At 39.9% G+C, this 17219-nt stretch overlaps 1 long non-coding RNA gene across 1 annotated transcript; it reads left to right on the top strand.

Moving 5' to 3' along the window:
• The first annotated feature begins 252 nt into the window (after window positions 1–252).
• Window positions 253–1997, top strand: LOC134079692 (uncharacterized). The gene is made up of 3 exons (XR_009939121.1): window positions 253–305; window positions 810–900; window positions 1440–1997. It is a non-coding gene; the product is annotated as an uncharacterized LOC134079692 (long non-coding RNA).
• The last annotated feature ends 15222 nt before the right edge of the window (window positions 1998–17219 follow it).

The following is a 17219-nucleotide window of genomic DNA, read 5'->3' as shown; positions in this document are numbered from 1 at the left end:
ACACTAAAAGCACGATTTTTAGGGCATAGTGCGTTCACACTGAAAAACAAGCGAAAACTCAGTGCTCTGAAAGTACCCGGATGGTGCACTAATAACGGACAAAAATCCAGTGCAAGATGATGGACACTACTTACACTAAACGGACGCCATTTTGCCTGCGTAGCGGAAGGGGAGGGGCTTTCCCCCAAGTTTTCAGATTTGAAATAATGGCGGCCAGCACCGAGATGGAAGCATAGACCTAAAAGAAATGGATGGAAGCGATGAAAGCAGCGAATGCAAGCCGAGGGGAACTGCTTCGTAAAAATGTAAGTAACTTGAATGAAATGAAATTGTTTTACTAGTGTATACAACGATATGCCGTATACCTATCTCGCTCTCTGACAAAAGTTATGATTTACTTGTTCGTTACCGATCATACCGAGAGTTAGCACACCGTAATGTTAACTGTTGTTTCTTAGCTGGTTAAGCAGTCTTTGATGACATTACTGCATATTTTAAATGGTCCATGTTGTAGTTTATGTATGTCTTCGTTGTTGAATCTGTAGGTTGAGCATTTTAGAGTCTCTGAGGTGAACGAATGGTCTTTGAAAAACGCTTCTCGGAAAACGACGCCAGTTAGCAGCTAACGTTAGCTATCGTTAGCCAGCTATCGTCAGTGTTACCTTGGATTAAACGATTGTCACAACGAAATCAAATTTGGATCACGTGCTGGCGAACTCAACATTGTGTTGTATTAGATATATACTTTTATTTACTTGGCTACCATAGGTCTTGTTTTTAATGTAGTCGAGGTATTTCGGATGTTGCAGGGACAGATGAGGACACCGGGGCCGTAATATTGTGGCGGACGGCCAATGTGGCGCTTTTCACGGGGAAGAGGAACGGTACGGACACCTACAGGTTTGTATTAAATGTAACGGTAAGTGTTGAATTCATGTGGGTATGATAGTTAGTACGCTTTTTTGGTTCTTGTAACTTGTGACTAAATAATTTTCGTGATGTATTTTTTGTTGTACATCACGTTGTACAAAAGTCTGCAAAATATCCATAATCATCATAGTCTACATCTGGGAGGGTCTCCAATATTTTTCGCCAAAGAATAGTGAAACTGGGATAGTTTTCTACCATTGCCTACCAGACAAGATGTTTGACTAACTTTTTTAATGTTGACAGATGTAAGACAGAAAGATTATGTTATCAGATTTATTTAGTGATAAGTGATAGCGATTAAAGTTGTGTCTATGTTGTGTCTAGTCTTAATTAGATCTTATATCTTCAGTTTGCTTATTCTGAGGTGTTGAATGAATGAAGACACTAGCTGGGCAGACACTTTTATCCAAAGTGACTTACATTGTCAACTCTTGAAAAGATTTGGATGGTTTAAATGTAATTAAGATCAGGGGCATAACATGCTGTTTCCATCCTCTGTCTGTTGTCAGCCCCAGAGGTGGTTCCTGGAGGTGCTGGTCCTGGTGCGGGTTGGTCCCTTGCTGCTCTCCCAACATCGACATCAGCATCTGGCTCCAGGACGTCCCCGTTGCTCACACAGATGTTGTGGAGAACAGTACAGCACACAATGACCTCCGGCACATACTTCACCTCCACCTCCAGAGCCTTGAGGAAAATGGACTGCCATCTTGTTTTCAGGACCCCAAAAGACTACCCTTGACAGGTAGCAGTTGTATATTGCTTGGAGGTGGTTCTAACAGGCTGTCTGAAGGGTGTCATGAGGCAGATGGGGCGTGACAAGCAGGGGTAGCCACATCTCCAATGTGCAGTATCCTGTGGGGGGTAGGACTGCTCATAGTAGATGGGGCCTTTTTGTAGGACTCGGGCGTCGTGGACTGACCCACAACATCCAACAAACACGTCCAGAAATCTTCCGCCGTCGTCACAGATGACCTGCAGCTGGACGGAGTGAAATAGCAGGGAGCGTCCTCTGCAGGGGGCTTCACGCGGATGTGCCATCAGTCAATCGCTCCTACCACCCTGTAATCGCTCCTGCCACCCTGTTGAAGGCAGCAGATCCGGCTAGGCGGGCAAAGCGGGCACCCAAGTGAGAGAGTTCCTCTGCGGTGGGATGGCGGACCACTTCATAAAGCAGAACAGCGATCTTATATTGATTTTAATAAAGTATATGAAAGTTTGCTGCATCCCTGTGTTTTAGCCTCTTCCTTACTTTTTTATTAGATTTGTCTTACTATGATATACTGTAACTATGATTTTCTAACTATAATTGCAGGGATGTGATTCTTCCGGATTTATCCGGAAATCCGGATTTTCAGGCGTAAAAATGCGACCTTCGTGAATCATGCAGAATCGATGTTTTTTTTTAGGGGGGTGGGTGGTATCTGTAGCCTAACACAGACCATTACTGTAGGCTGAAAGTGCGCAGAATTTATGCATTTACATAACAATATTTACAAAATTTTCTCGGGGGAGACCAATAATACGCCGCTGACAATGACGACGGGTTTGGTGCTTATTTCATTCATCACTCCGCAAGCCTTGTCCGTAGGCCTAGTGGATTTCATTGAAAGTGAAAGCAGATGTGTTGATGAATGTTTGATGCAAGTTCGATGTGTGTGGTGAACTATTTGTTTCTTAGCTGAAGCGAAACGGTAAAGATCAAATTATTTATTTAAAAAGATATCATTAATGAAGTTGTTTTTTTGGCTTTGCCACGCGTTCGCGTCCAGTTTGACGTGTCTGGATTTTCCGATAATGACAGCAATCTCGTGATGCTGATATTGACTTTTAATTTCTGCGCGTGTAAACTAGTCTGGGCTACTGTGCTTGAAGTTAGCTGTGACAGACTAGCCTACTGGTTTTCATCGTTTTAACCACAAAGCCTGTCTACCTTAGGTCTACTAAATTGTTTAGCTAACAATTGTCATTTCGCGTTTGTCCAGCCGTTCACATCCGTGCGCCCCATGTCATTCAAAACATATTTCGGTATTAGGCCTAGCCATCTGCAAACGTATGACGATAGTGCTGAGATATTGAGCTGAATTATTAGTGGAAATGGCCTACTGTAGCATTGTGCTGATAGAAAAAAGTCGCCTATTTAAAGACACAGTCTGAATTTTAATCCTAGCTCTCCATTTAGTTAGTAGGCTACGTGCACTTAGACAACTAGTGATGTAGCCTACTGTATAACAGTGCCTGTAATTTATTTTAGGAGGAGAGATAGGACATGTTACTTTTGAAGGAGACGGAGTGCTGCAATTTGATTTTCTTTGGAACTTAAATACAACAACTTTCAAGCAACCTCTTCAATCAGCATCAGTGTCAATAGGCCTATGGTTCACTATATTGTACAGGACTAGAGGACTGTAAGGGCTATATGTTATCAAGTAGGCCTATGCTAAATAATGTAGTCAAAATGATAACTTTATGTTGGTTTAAGTTAAAACAAAACATGTTATGAACTGAGAGAATACATGGTTCTACATCATTGTTGGCAAAATTATCATGATGGCCTACATATTTCAGCCATATCTGGTTTAGTCTTGAGTAGGCCTAGGTTACTTTTCTATAAGTGAGTTTCTTTAGGCCTTATAGACTATATTGTAATATTTTATAATGTTTGAAATATATTTATCAATAGTTCTCAAAAGTCATCAGATGTCGTCATTTAAGGGGTTATTTTTAAAAAAAATTCTCCCGGGGGGGCATGCCCCCGGACCTGCCTAGTAAATTACATTTATGACGTGCACAGTAGCCGACACTACCGTACCTTAACTATATACACGAGAGCAGCAGTTCACAAACTTTTTTTTACACGGGGGGGGGGGGGGGGGGGGTATATTTTCCTGCTTTTTTGTCCTTTGCCAATCACATCCCTGAATTGGTTATCTTTTGTCATACTTAATGTGTAAACATCAGACTACAATTAGATGTGAAACAATACATTAATTTAGTGGATTTAGTAAGATATTTATATTTCTCAAAGGCTTTTACTGGTGTGAATTGAACCTTAATACTAATGGTTATGGGAGAGACATGCGCACACACATGAATACTGGTATGTATGCTGATGGTGCTGAACATGAAAACATGAGGTTTAGTTCTCAAAGTACAGTGTTACATAAATGTGGGCAACAAAAGGCATTTAATTGCAGTAAGTAGGGTGATATGCAAAAAACGAATATGAACTTTATTTTGACTAGTGCATGTATTGATAAAACTTTGTACAAACAACGTCGTTGGACACTGCATGAAAAGGTAAGCCTAAAACCGGCGCGACGCTGCCATTAGGCATGTATTTTAGGGCGGTCATACATAAACAATTAAAATAACAGGCTAGTACCATCTCAGCTTGCGCTAATAATAGGAGTCAGATCTTACGATTACGTTGGATTCGGCGTCGCCTCCACGTGGGTAACGGGGTAAATAAGCACGAGCAAAACCACGAGGAAGTTCATTGTTGTAAACAACGCCGTTCAAATGTTTGGCGGGTTGGAGAATCGCGATCACATGTTAGCCTGTCACTTCCGCCAAGTGCAAAACGACAGTGTTCCACTCGAGACGATACTTACCCACGACAGTGTGCACTACAGAGGTAAGTGTTCAGTGCGCACTACGCACTACATTTCAGTGCACTGACGGAAGTGCGCCATATGAGACACAGCCATAGTGTCTGCTTAAAGCCTGAGACAGAGTAGATTGTTTAAAAGTTTAATGTAGATTGTCTAATTGATGTTGATAGGCAGACTGTTTAGAATGGGTGGATGAGTGAATGGTTTGAAGAAGATGAATGGATAGAAAGTTGGATGGAATTAGGAAGACTTATGTTGATACAGTTGATACAGGGGAACAGAAAATGTAGTCTCAAGAGAGCCAGTGTTTGTTTAAAGCCTGAGAGAGAGAGAGAGCTGCTGCACCTGGACTGGCCACCTGGCGTAACATTCTAATTGCTGCCGTGATGTCATAATGAGCAATGTTAAGTCTATGGGGAAATTGTTGATAGTTTTTATGTAATAGTTTAAAAAGTATAAAAGTTACAAAGTTGAAAAATACAAAGCACACATCGCGTAAGTAAGACCTACGTGACATAGTTTGAATGGAGTTTCTACGTTAAGCGGTTGAAGCTGAATTGCGAGCGTTAGAAGAAGAAGAAGAAGACTTGAAAGAACAGTATAGTGCATTTTCATGCACTATAATAATAAAACGTAGTAGAAGAAGCAGCCTAGGAAGAACAGTATAGTGCATTTTCATGCACTGTAATAATAAAAAGTAGTAGAAGAAGAAAAAGAAGAAGCAGCAGCCTAGGGATAACAGTACAGTGCATTTTCATGCACTGTAATAAGAAGATATCGGATAACAGTAGAGTGCATTTTCATGCACTCTAATAAGAATAAACAGCATAACAGTAGAGTGCATTTTCATGCACTCTAATAATAAGAAGTCTAGGAAGAACAGTACAGTGCATTTTCATGCACTGTAATAAGAAGCCTAGGAAGAACAGTACAGTGCATTTTCATGCACTGTAATAACCTGGTTGCATAAGTGGGCACACCCTTTTGCAATTGGGAATGCGGCAGTGTTCAGAAGCCACCAATCACATTCAAACTCATATGAAATTCTAAGTATACACCTGCCATCAATTAAACTGACTGATTAACCCCAAATAAAGTACAGCTGTTCTTATAGGGTTTTTCCTGACATCTTGGTAACATCCAACTGGAAAAGCCATGGGCCGCAAAGAGCTTACAAAGCAGGTACAGGATCTCCTTGTTGAAAAATATCAATTGGAACACTGTAAAGAGTAAGTGGAGAAAATATGGCACAACAGTGACATTACTAAGAACAGGATGTCGCCCTAAAATTGATGGGAAGACCAGGAGAAAACTGGTCAGGGAGGCTGCCAAGAGGCCTACAGCAACACTGAAAGAATTGCAGCAATTTCTGGCAAGTACTGATGCTCCCTACATGTGACAACGATCTCCTGAATTCTTCATATGTCTAGGCTACAGGGTAGGGTGGCAAGACAGAAGCCTTTTTTAACCAAAAAAAACCCCCCCATCCAAGCCCGGCTAAACTCTGCAAAAAAAATACATCTCCCAAAACCATGTGGAAAAATGTGTTGTGGTCTGATGAGACCAAAGTTGAAATGTTTGGCCTTAATACCAAAAGATATGTTTGGCACAAAAAAAAAAGACACAGCACATCACCAAAAAGAACACCATTCCCACGGTGAAGCATGGAGGCGGCAGCATCATGCGTTTTTCTTCAGTTGGAACTGGGGCTTTAATCAGGGTGGAGGGAATAATGAATAGCTCTAAATACCAGTCAATTCTGGGCACAGAATATCTTGTTTTCCCAATAATACAAATTTAAACATGCACAAATCCTTCTTTATCGTAACGTGTTGACTCGCTAGGTGCAACACTCAACCGGGTCCGTGTAGACACTAATTACCATAGCAATAGCTGCAGGTTCGATCACACCGGAAATCTAACGACAGTACTAAAAATGTTAGTGCAAGTAGCTAATTGAAAATCTGTGGGGTGACCTGAAGAGGGCTGTGTACAGGACATGCCCAGCCAATTTGACACAGTTAGAATACTTTTGCAAGGAGGAATGGCAAAATACTGCTAAGTCATGATGTGCCAAACTGATTGACTCTTACCCAAAGATTGAATGCCGTGCTGAAATCTAAAGGTGCTTCAACTAAGTATTAGTTTAGGGCTGTGCACACTTATGCAATCAGGTTATTGTACATTTTTTATTTAGCATTTCTTTAGTAAAAGAAACCTAGGCTGAGACAAATGAGATGCTTCAGAACATTTTCCATTGGAATGTATGACACTTTGTAATGTCTAACTACCTGAGTTGTAACTCCAGTTATGCGGTCATTCCTCTGCTCAATTCTATTGGCAAGTACATTCTCCTGTGACAGTATGAGACAGCCTGTCTTCAAAGTATTTCTTTTCAAGGTATTGTGAGGAAAGACCAGAGAATTAGCCTGGCAAGCCAAACTACACAGAAATGTATAGTCTGGGGTCGGACCATTCACAGAGCTGAAGCCTGTGGGTGGGATGAACAGTTGTCTTTCAAACTGCCTCTGCACGTAATAGGCCAGCATTTGTGACCAATCGTAGCCGGTCGGCAAAACGGCAAATACATCCTTCTTTAAAACGAATGACTTGAGCGCTTCTTTCTGCTCAACCTTCAAAGAAAAGCCCAACTCTAACTCTTGCAAAGCTGATTCAAACGAGTGCGCTTCGTTAGCCTCATCCATCTTTTGTTTTTCTCTATGGTTGTGCAACACGGTCTCACACCCAACTCGTCGAACGAGGATGCATGGTCCAGCCCCCTGGCGTCAATATATCGGAAGCCGAAGGTGAGCTAAGGCGGGCTCAAGGACTCTGTACACAGAGAGCGTTCTGATTGGTTAGGCTGGCCTTGTGCCTAGCGCAGGCTTGGCCTCAACGGTGCGACCCTAGACCATCCCGCTAGGCAAAAATATTTTTGCCCGCTAGGGTGCGTCTAGATTTCTAGGCTACCAGAGAATGGCTCTTCATAGAGAAAACTCTTCACAAATCTCACATTCAACACTTCCAAGATCTTGACCCTTTTCAATAGCTTTTTAAACGCTGTTCAGTGAAAACTTTTTCAAGTGTTGCACAATCCCCCTAACCATACTTGAGGCATTCTCAACAATCACATCAGCATGCTGCATGGTAATAGCTTCGCTAGACCTAATTTTTGCTACAAACATAGCCGCTGGTGTACAGACACCATGTTCGTCACGTAATGACCACTCTGATTGAACATCTTCGCATCCATCTAAAGAATGAACTATGCCAGCACTACCAAGACACGGAACAGGCTCAGACTGGTCAACATTGAATGCACGCTTATGAGATGTTTGCGGTAGGAACTGTAGCATGAGAATGTGCGCATGCACCCATCTTGGTAACAGATTAAACTGTCAAAATCGCTTGGCTTGTGGATTACACAAAGATGCCATATAAGTTTTAGAAATCTGAAACTCCTCTTGACATTTTAAAACAAATGAAAGGCATTTTAAGATAGTCACAAAAGACTCAATCTTAATTAAATCAACCAATGTAATGCTTTACCAATGATATGAGTTGTTTGATAACCAATGTGTTTGTTTAATTGCTACCAATATCTTAGTTAAATCAACCAATGTATGCTTAACCAATGATATTAGTTGTTTGATAACCAATGTATTTGTTTAAATGCTACCAATATCTTAGTTAAATCAACCAATATGTGCTTAACCAACAAGATTAGTAGTTTTTTTAACCAATCTGTTTTTAGAGTGCAGTATTGATATAATTATATATGCATGTTCTCTCTCTCTGTGTGTGTGTGTGTGTGTGTGTGTGTGTGTGTGTGTGTGTGTGTGTGTGTGTGTGTGTGTGTGTGTGTGTGTGTGTGTGTGTGTGTGTAGCAAAACTCACTATACTGAACAATCTCCTGCATCTTCTCCCAGACTCTGAACTTCAGGTTGCCCAGGTGCTTTGACAAATCGATCAGAGCTCCTGAAGCCCTCACTGGATCCTGCTGTTTGCACTGGGCTCTGGAATAACATTCAGGAGTCAGTGCTGCTGTGGGTTTGGGTTCAGAACCACAGAGAAGAGAGAGACAGGAGGCAGATCACTCACCTTTCCACTGCGCTCTTGTAGTTCTGTAAAACAAAAGGTGAAATCCTTTGGTAACACTAACTCACTAAACCAATATCTGATGTTTTCTCGGTTGAATTCATAATTAGATATACCTTTAAGAATGTGATGTCATCAATTCCCATCTCCTCCTCTATGGCTCTGATGGTGTCTGAAAGAGATGATATCTCTCTTTTCATCTTTTTGATCTTCCTCTTCATCATCTGACTCTTCTGCTTCTCTTCCTCCTTCAGTGCAGCTATCCTGACTGCCTCTTCATCTCGTAGAAACTGGTGAAGCTTCTCAAACTCCTGCTTGATCTGCTTCTCTGTTTGTTGAGCCTGGACCTGTAATACCACACATCACCACAGGACGGTATCTTACTGTACACACAAAGGCCCAAGAGCCGTATATAATGGGCTCTTCTCAACCCTCTATTGGCACACGGCTTTCCCTCCTCAGTCCTACAGTAGGTCCTCCAGCTCATGCCCTGGAGATCATTCAAAGCCCGACATCATTGAGGACATCGAATTGTAACCAGAGGGGGCATTCATCTAGTTGCAACCAGAGGGGGCAAGACTGAGGAGGGAGATGGAAGGCCCGGTGCACAAGGAAACACAAGAGTTGTACTCCGAAGCATTTTCAGTCGGAATTGTGTGATCATTGGTTCAAGCTGAAAAGGTAAAAAGTTCCCTCCCACATGTCAAGTTTCAGTTTCAAACAAATTCGTAGGGATTTATTTTCATAAATAAACTAGTAGATAGACCATAAAAGGACATTTACAGTGCCTATAGAAAGTCATCATACCCTTTTGAAATAGTTACTTTTTTTGTCTTACAGCCTGAAATCAAAACCCATTTTAAAAACAATCTTTTTCAGTTTTATTCACAAATGTAGCTGTACAACATCAAAATAATGAAAAGAAAGTCAACAGTTCTGAAAATTAATAAAAAATTCAAAACTAGAATAACAGGGTTGGAAAAGTCATCATACCCCTGACTTAATACTTTGTATAGCTTCCTTTTGCTTTCATTACAGCCCTCAATCTGTTTGGATATGTCTATTATAGCTTTCCACACCTAGATTAGGGAATATTTGCCCAATCTTCCGAGCAGAATTGTTCAAATTCAGTCAAATTCTGTAGGGAATGGCGATGGACTGCTCTCTTCAAGTCAATCCACAGATTTTCTATAGGATTTAAGTCAGGGCTCTGACTTTGCCACTCAAGGCTAGTCACCATCCTATCCTTAAGTCACTACTTTGTTCTTTTGGCAGTATGTTTAGGATCTTTGCCGTGTTGGAAGGCGAATGACCTGCCCATATTCAGCTGTCTAGCAGAGGGACGCAGGTTTTCCTCAATCATTTGGGCATACTTGGCAGCATCCATTTTCCCTCCTATCCTAACCAATTGCCCAGTCCCCACTGAAGAGAAACATCCCCACAACATAATGTTGCCCCCACCATGCTTCACACTAGGTATGGTGTGTTTTGGGTGTGTTTGGGTGTGTATACTGTGTTTGGTAAGCGCCTGGAGCTCAGTCCAAAAAGTTCCATCTTAGTCTCCAAAAAGTTCAATCTTAGTCTCATCTGACCATAAAAGCTTTTTCCACATGGTAGCAGAATATTCCAGATGTGTTTTTGCACTGAACTCCAAGCGCTATGTTTGGTGAAAACCAAACACAGTGCACCACCCAAAACACACCATACCTAGTGTGAAGCATGGTTGGGGCAACATTATGTTGTGGGGATGTTTCTCTTCAGCAGGGACTGGGCAATTGGTCAGGATAGAAGGGAAAATGGGTGCTGCGCCAAGTACACCCAAATTCTTGAGGAAAACCTGTGTCCCTCTGCTAGACAGCTAAAGATGGGCAGGTCATTCGCCTTCCAACAGGACAATGATCCTAAACATACTGCCAAAGAACAAAGCAGTGGCTTAAGTATAGGATGGTGACTAGCCTTGAGTGCAAAGTCAGAGCCCTGACTTAAATCCTATAGAAAATCTGTGGATTGACTTGAAGAGAGCAGTCCATCGCCGTTCCTTACAGAATTTGACTGGATTTTAACAATTCTGCACGGAAGATTGGGCAAATATTCCCCAATCTAGGTGTGCAAAGCTATAATAGACACATCCAACCAGATTGATGGCTGTAATGAAAGCAAAAGGAAGCTCAACAAAGTATTAAGTCAAGGGTATGATAACTTTTCCAACCCTGTTATTCTAGTTTTTATTTTTTTTTATTAATTTTCAGAACGGTTGACTTTTTTTTCATTATTTTGATGTTGTGCAGCTAAATTTGTAAATAAAACTGGAAAAGATTGTTTTTAAAATGGGTATTGATTTCAGGCTGTAAGACAAAAAAAGTAACTATTTCAAAAGGGTATGATGACTGTATATGTTGGAATTGTCATGAACTACCATGCAAACGTTTTTTAAAAGTTGTCCTTGCATTGTATAAGTATTCATTCATGTCTCAAGAAATATTAAACATTACCCCATTATCAGGGTCAATAAGTGGGAAGAGACATTTTTCAGCTTTGCTATATGCTCATATTCTCAGCAATCGGTGTGTAAGAGGTGATGTGCATCATCAGTAATTGACGTATCTTAAAAGTGATGCGTGAGTGAGCAGGACATCAAAGATTGTTAAGGCAGAGCAAGATACTTTGTCGTAGTTCATGTCTATGGGCGCAAATTGGAGATCGCTTCCTCTGCATAAAGAGGCATGCCACTGACATATTCATGGGTTTCATCAGGTCCCTTTCCACAAGTGTATAATATCAAGCATCAATTGCTATCAATTGCTTGATTAATACACCTGTGGAAAGGGACCTGATGAATTTATGATGTTGACAAAATGTTGGATCGGGCATTGATGTGGTGTTAGGGACTGTAGACATCACTCTTACTTTTCTGTGTTGTGCAGTTTCATTGCAGCTTCTTTTTACTTGTTCATAAGTAGCCACCATTCGCTGTAAATTCCTCAGATTGACCTTTAGTTCTTCCTAAAATTAAATGGAAATGTGGAAATTCAGGACTGAGAAACAAACAAATATTCAAAGTGTGTGTTTTTGAGAGGTGCAGGTGGGTGGGAAACACACACACACACGCTATGTATTTGCTGCAGTGCCAATGCAAGAACACATCATGACCAGAGATCTTTCCTTGCCTTATGGGTGTGTGATAGACAAAAAAATATATAATTATTTTTTATCTTATGAAGTCAAGAGGGTCAGCACTTTACAACTGAAGAAACTGAGTTACAGAGGGGGAAAAAATATATATACATATATTTTTACTCTAAACTCCTCTCTAAACACGTGAGAGAGAAGCGAAGGGAAAAAAATGATAGTTAAGTTAATGTCCCTCCTACATTTCATGCTTCCCTCATACCCCATCCCCAGTCCTCCCACTCCTCCCTCCTTCCAACAACCTCCAATTCCCACCCCCCTCCCTACCCCAACCCCCTAAAAAAATATCTTTATCTTTTGTGTGTGATTTTGTAGATATCCTTTAAAAACATTTTCAAATATGTTTTAAAAAGTGGGTAAGGTAATTGTGCTTGTGTGTAAGGTCTAAGGCTAATGTGAAAAATCCTATATGCCAACGGTTGGCATATTCGTTCAAAGATATTTAGAGCGAACTTCAGAACATTAACAAAGGTTTACATAGGAGTTATTCATTTACAACTGACTATTGTATAATGTGCGTAGGAAAAAACACGACTGTTTATGTTTATGACCGTTTCCATAGCAACCAACATGATTATACTGTAGTAACATCTTGTTTCCTGATAGTGGCCACCATGGATACCCTAGCAACAAATGTTTCAAAATGAAACTCCTCACTAGTAAGTTAGCTAGTTACCATGGTTAGCATAGTTAGCATTGTTAGCATTTTTAACATAACTGCTAGAAATCATTAGCTAAGTTAGCTAATCAACCTGGTTAGCATTGTTAGTAAAGTTAGCATCGTTACCATAGTTAGCATTGATAGCATAGTTAGCATTTGTAACATAACTGCTAGTAATCATTAGCTAAGTTAACTAATCAACCTGGTTAGCACTGTTGGCATAGTTAAAGGAATACTATGCAGGATTGGCGATTTCATCGCCGGTTTCGCTTTCACTTTTCATTTTCGCTCGTTTTATGCTTGCATATTTCTCTGCAGAGCTTCTGCTACAGCTTTAGCGTGTATATTTGACAAAACTCCTCAATCGGTCAGTCTGCCGTGCCTTTTCATGAGACTTTACATGACACTTCCTGGAGTAGAACATGGGTGCGTGCCCGGTGTCTCCTGAAGTTGCAAGTGTGGTTTTACTGCTACAGACCACTAGAGCGGCCAAAAAAAACACCGTTCGACCGGTAATGACCCATTTAATCATGTATGGAACGAATTGATTAACTGAAAAACGTTGCATAGTATACCTTTAACATTTTTACCATAACTGCAAGAAATCAGTAGTTAAGTTAACCAATCAACCTGGTTATCATTGTTACCATAGTTAACATTTAAACATGAATAGAAATCATTAGGTAAGTTAGAACTGGAATGTTTAAGCTTTCACACTATCAACTCTCTTTAAACTATGCAAACACCATGTTTACCCTAGCTACACCTTAGTAACCATATCTACATTATCTATCTATTTTTGCATTTTCATGCACTGGTAATTCCTTGGAATTGCATTTCTAGTTCTTCTTCTAACGCACGCAATTCAGCTTGAACCGTTTAAGGCGAGACACTACAGTTGAATAGGGTAAAATTTTTAAATAATAGGTATCACCATGAAACTTCCTCAGTTGATTACTTACACAAGTATGAGAAAAAAATGTATTACAAGTTTTTGAAATGTGTATGTTTAATTATGCAAATGAGGCATTATCTCATTAAATATGCATGATTTTGCATATATTTCCGGTAGATAGATCTGAGCATATGATAAAGCCAGGTGCAAAATTATTCTTTCATGTTGTTTACAAACAAGATTACAATAAAATTACAGAAGGATTTCAGGATATCTGCTTTCATTGCCTAGGAAATCCAAATATACTGTCCATAGCCTTAAAAAAACGATTTTTGCCATGCTTTTTTGATTAACATGTCACATAAATCAGGCCAGGAATGATGTATTAACAAATCCCTCTGTAAATGTCTTCAGAATACTGTTAAGTGTATAACTGGAAAGTTTGGTGTAGATAGGTGCTACAGAGGCTGAGAAGTATCTACCGGAAAATGACTCAAAACCGCAAATAACTAGTTTTGAGAAAACAGCCTTAAAACACAGCCAATGAGATTCGTTCTCAGCTTAGACTCGTCTTTGAACTTTCGCGATTGGTTGCCAATACAAAGGAAATGTCCATATTTGGATTGCATGGCGTTATGCAGGAGGAGCAGGGCTTTCCAAAGGTGTGAGACACGATATGATTTGGATCACGTTCGCGGGAGTACATGACATTTTAGAATGGGAACTTTTGAGAAAATGTGGAGAAATACATAGGCGCGAGCACACAAAAGTTCGTGAAATAAACACCTAAATGTGCAAATCGGACTTTGTTGTTGTAGTAGGGTGGTAGAATACATGCTAAGGTAGCAAACTAGCACAAAATCTCAAAATTGACCGGAGGTCACAAAAACAATGTTTTCAACTGCCGTGTCTCGCCTTAACGTAGAAACTTCATTCAAAATGTGTTACGTAGATCTTACTTATGACATCGGAGCAATGTATTTTTCAACTTTGTGACTTTTATACTTTTTAAACTATCAATTAAAAACTATTAAAAATGTCCCCATAGACTTAACATTGGTCTCTCTGACATCACAATCGGGTCGTTAAGCAATTAGAATCTCATGCCAGGTGGCCAGCCCCACCTGCAACAGCTCTCTGTCTCGCAGGCTTTAAGCATACAATCTCTCTGTGAAGACTACATATCCTGTTAAACTGTTTCCTCTACCCACAACTGTTTCAAAATAAAAGTCCTCACTGCAATAAAACACTATTAAACCATTTAACCATTGAAACTACTCAACTATTTAACCATTCCACCGGTCAGTTATCATCAACTATGCCTCCAGTCAACTACATGAGACCTCCATGTACCTAGCAACCAACATAGCAACCATTAAAATTAAGCATTTATGACCGTTTCCATAGCAACCAACATGATTTTACTACAGTAACTTCTTTATTCCTGATAGTGGCAGCCATGGATACCCGATCAACAAATGTTTCAAAATAAAAGTCCTTACTAACAAGTTAGCTAGTTAGCATTTTTAACATAACTGCTAGAATTCATAAGCTAAGTTAGCTAATCAACCTTGTTAGCATTGTTAGCATTTTTAGCATTACTGATTTAACCCTCTAACCGCCCGGGTTTTTTTTGATTTTTGCATAAAAAATTCAAAAGGCCATGGCTTGAAAGTGGTCAGAGATAAAGTCCTACTGTAAATGTGAAAATCATTGAGTATGAACTAAAGTTTATAAAGGGAGTAAATTTACTCATCTAATTTGCATATTATGACGTCACAGGATGGAAATAGCGTCAAATTATGCACATTTCAGTAAATACTGATTGTTGAACACATTTGAGCAGTTTTACTTTGATTTTTGTAATTTCTCCGACATAACAAACAAACAGGACCACAGCCACATGTAAACCAACAATAGTAAACTATTAGTATTATCACAATCCCTATGTTACTATATAATAAAGTAGCCTGGTCAAATCAGTTCCTATCGCGGATGACTTTGTAGTTCTTCAGAGCCCTATTTTTACTAGACCTGCTGTCTATACCATGTCAATAACAGACACTAACATCATGATTATCACTGGCACCAAGCACACCATGCTTATTTGAACCCTTTGGTCAACATTGCTGCAGGTAAACATTGACGTACACACGCAAAGACCCACCTCCATTCACAGACGCATCTGGACTGTCACTGCCAATGAACGACCGATCATAATCTCCAAAAGGCAGATATTCTCCTTCAGAATCAGAGTAGGTGAATGGCAGACCCAAGACTTCATAACACACGACTTTGTTTTTTAACATTTGCCGTTTTTCTGCTTCAATTTGTGCATAGCGATCGCGCATTTCACTTCCGCGTTATAAACAGGAAATGCGTCTTTTTTTTTTGTTTCTCGCGAGTAATACAGGCACTTCCTGAAAACTTTTTTACTCGAATTTGGGCTTGAATCGAAGCTCTGGATGTCTGCCAACTAGTGGTGGAGAGTACAAAGGCGATTTGTCACCCTACTCGGATCTACCGTCTGTTTTAATCAGTGATGTTGCTTGTCGCCGTACGGCGCCTTGGGCGGTTAGAGGGTTAACCATTGAAACTACTCAACTATCCAACTGTTCAACCATTCCAACTGTCAGTTATCATCAACTCTGGGTGCCTCTCAACATGCCTCCTTGATCCTCGATGCTCGATCCTCAAGGGGCATTCCCACTGATCTATAACTAACACTGGATAGACTATCCCATTGTTTGCCCCCATCATTCTTTATGTAGATCAGTGAGGATAGAGGCCCGAGGAGCGAGAAAGGACATATAAATGCTGCATGAGAGGCACCTTATGCCTCCAGTCAACTAGGCGTTATGAAACCTCCATATACTTAGCAACCAACATAGCAACCATTAAAATTAAGCATTTATGACCGTTTCCATAGCAACCAACATGATTATACTGCAGTAACTTCTTTATTCCTGATAGTGGCCCCCATGGATACCCTTGCAACAAATGTTTCAAAATAAAAGTCCTCACTAGCAAGTTAACATAGTTAGCATTTTTAGCATAACTGTTAGAAATGATTAGCCAAGTTAGCTAATCAGCTTAATTAGCATAGTTAGCATTTCTAACATAGTGTTTGAAATCATCAGCTAAGTTAACAACCTGCTTAGCATTGTTTGCATAGTTAGCATTTTTAACATAACTGTTAAAAATCATTACCCAAGTTAGCTGATCAACCTGGTTAGCATTGTTAGCATTTTAAACATAACTAGAAAATGTAATTCCATGGGAAGAATTAACATTGCATGTAAATGCAAAAAGGTTGGTGCTGTGTAAAACATTGTATTAGGCCTATAGTTAAAAAGACAACTAGGCTACACAGAAGAATAGATAAATAACAATAACCCAATTAGCCTACAATTCGACTGAAATTTTGGAAAATCACATTTAAAAAGTGATGTATGAAAATGCATCAAAATTGTGGATAGGCCTATAGGCTATTATGGAAAATAACTCTTCATGTATTAGAATTTAAAAGACTGAAATGAAGTTGCCAACTTCAAACGAGTTGCAAGAGCTGACACTTTAGTAGCCTAGTGACGATGGTAGGATAGCTTATAGAGACACTTATGCTTTAAAAATACTTTGTTATAGCCTTCATATCTATGCAGGTTAAAAGTAGGCCATAGGCTATAGACTTAGACACCATTGGGATACGGAATACAATGTCAAACAACGCCAATCAACGATGATGCAGCAACAGGTAGGATATCTAAATGCAACGTTAGCTTACAGTAGGATATTTTATGTAGGCTATATTACAGGATGAGCTAGTATGTTCTTC

This window comes from Sardina pilchardus, chromosome 5, assembly GCF_963854185.1.
Source record: "Sardina pilchardus chromosome 5, fSarPil1.1, whole genome shotgun sequence".
Lineage (NCBI taxonomy): Eukaryota > Metazoa > Chordata > Actinopteri > Clupeiformes > Clupeidae > Sardina > Sardina pilchardus.
The sequence above is the reverse complement of the archived record's forward strand: the minus strand, read 5'-3'. Positions and strand labels throughout refer to the sequence as shown.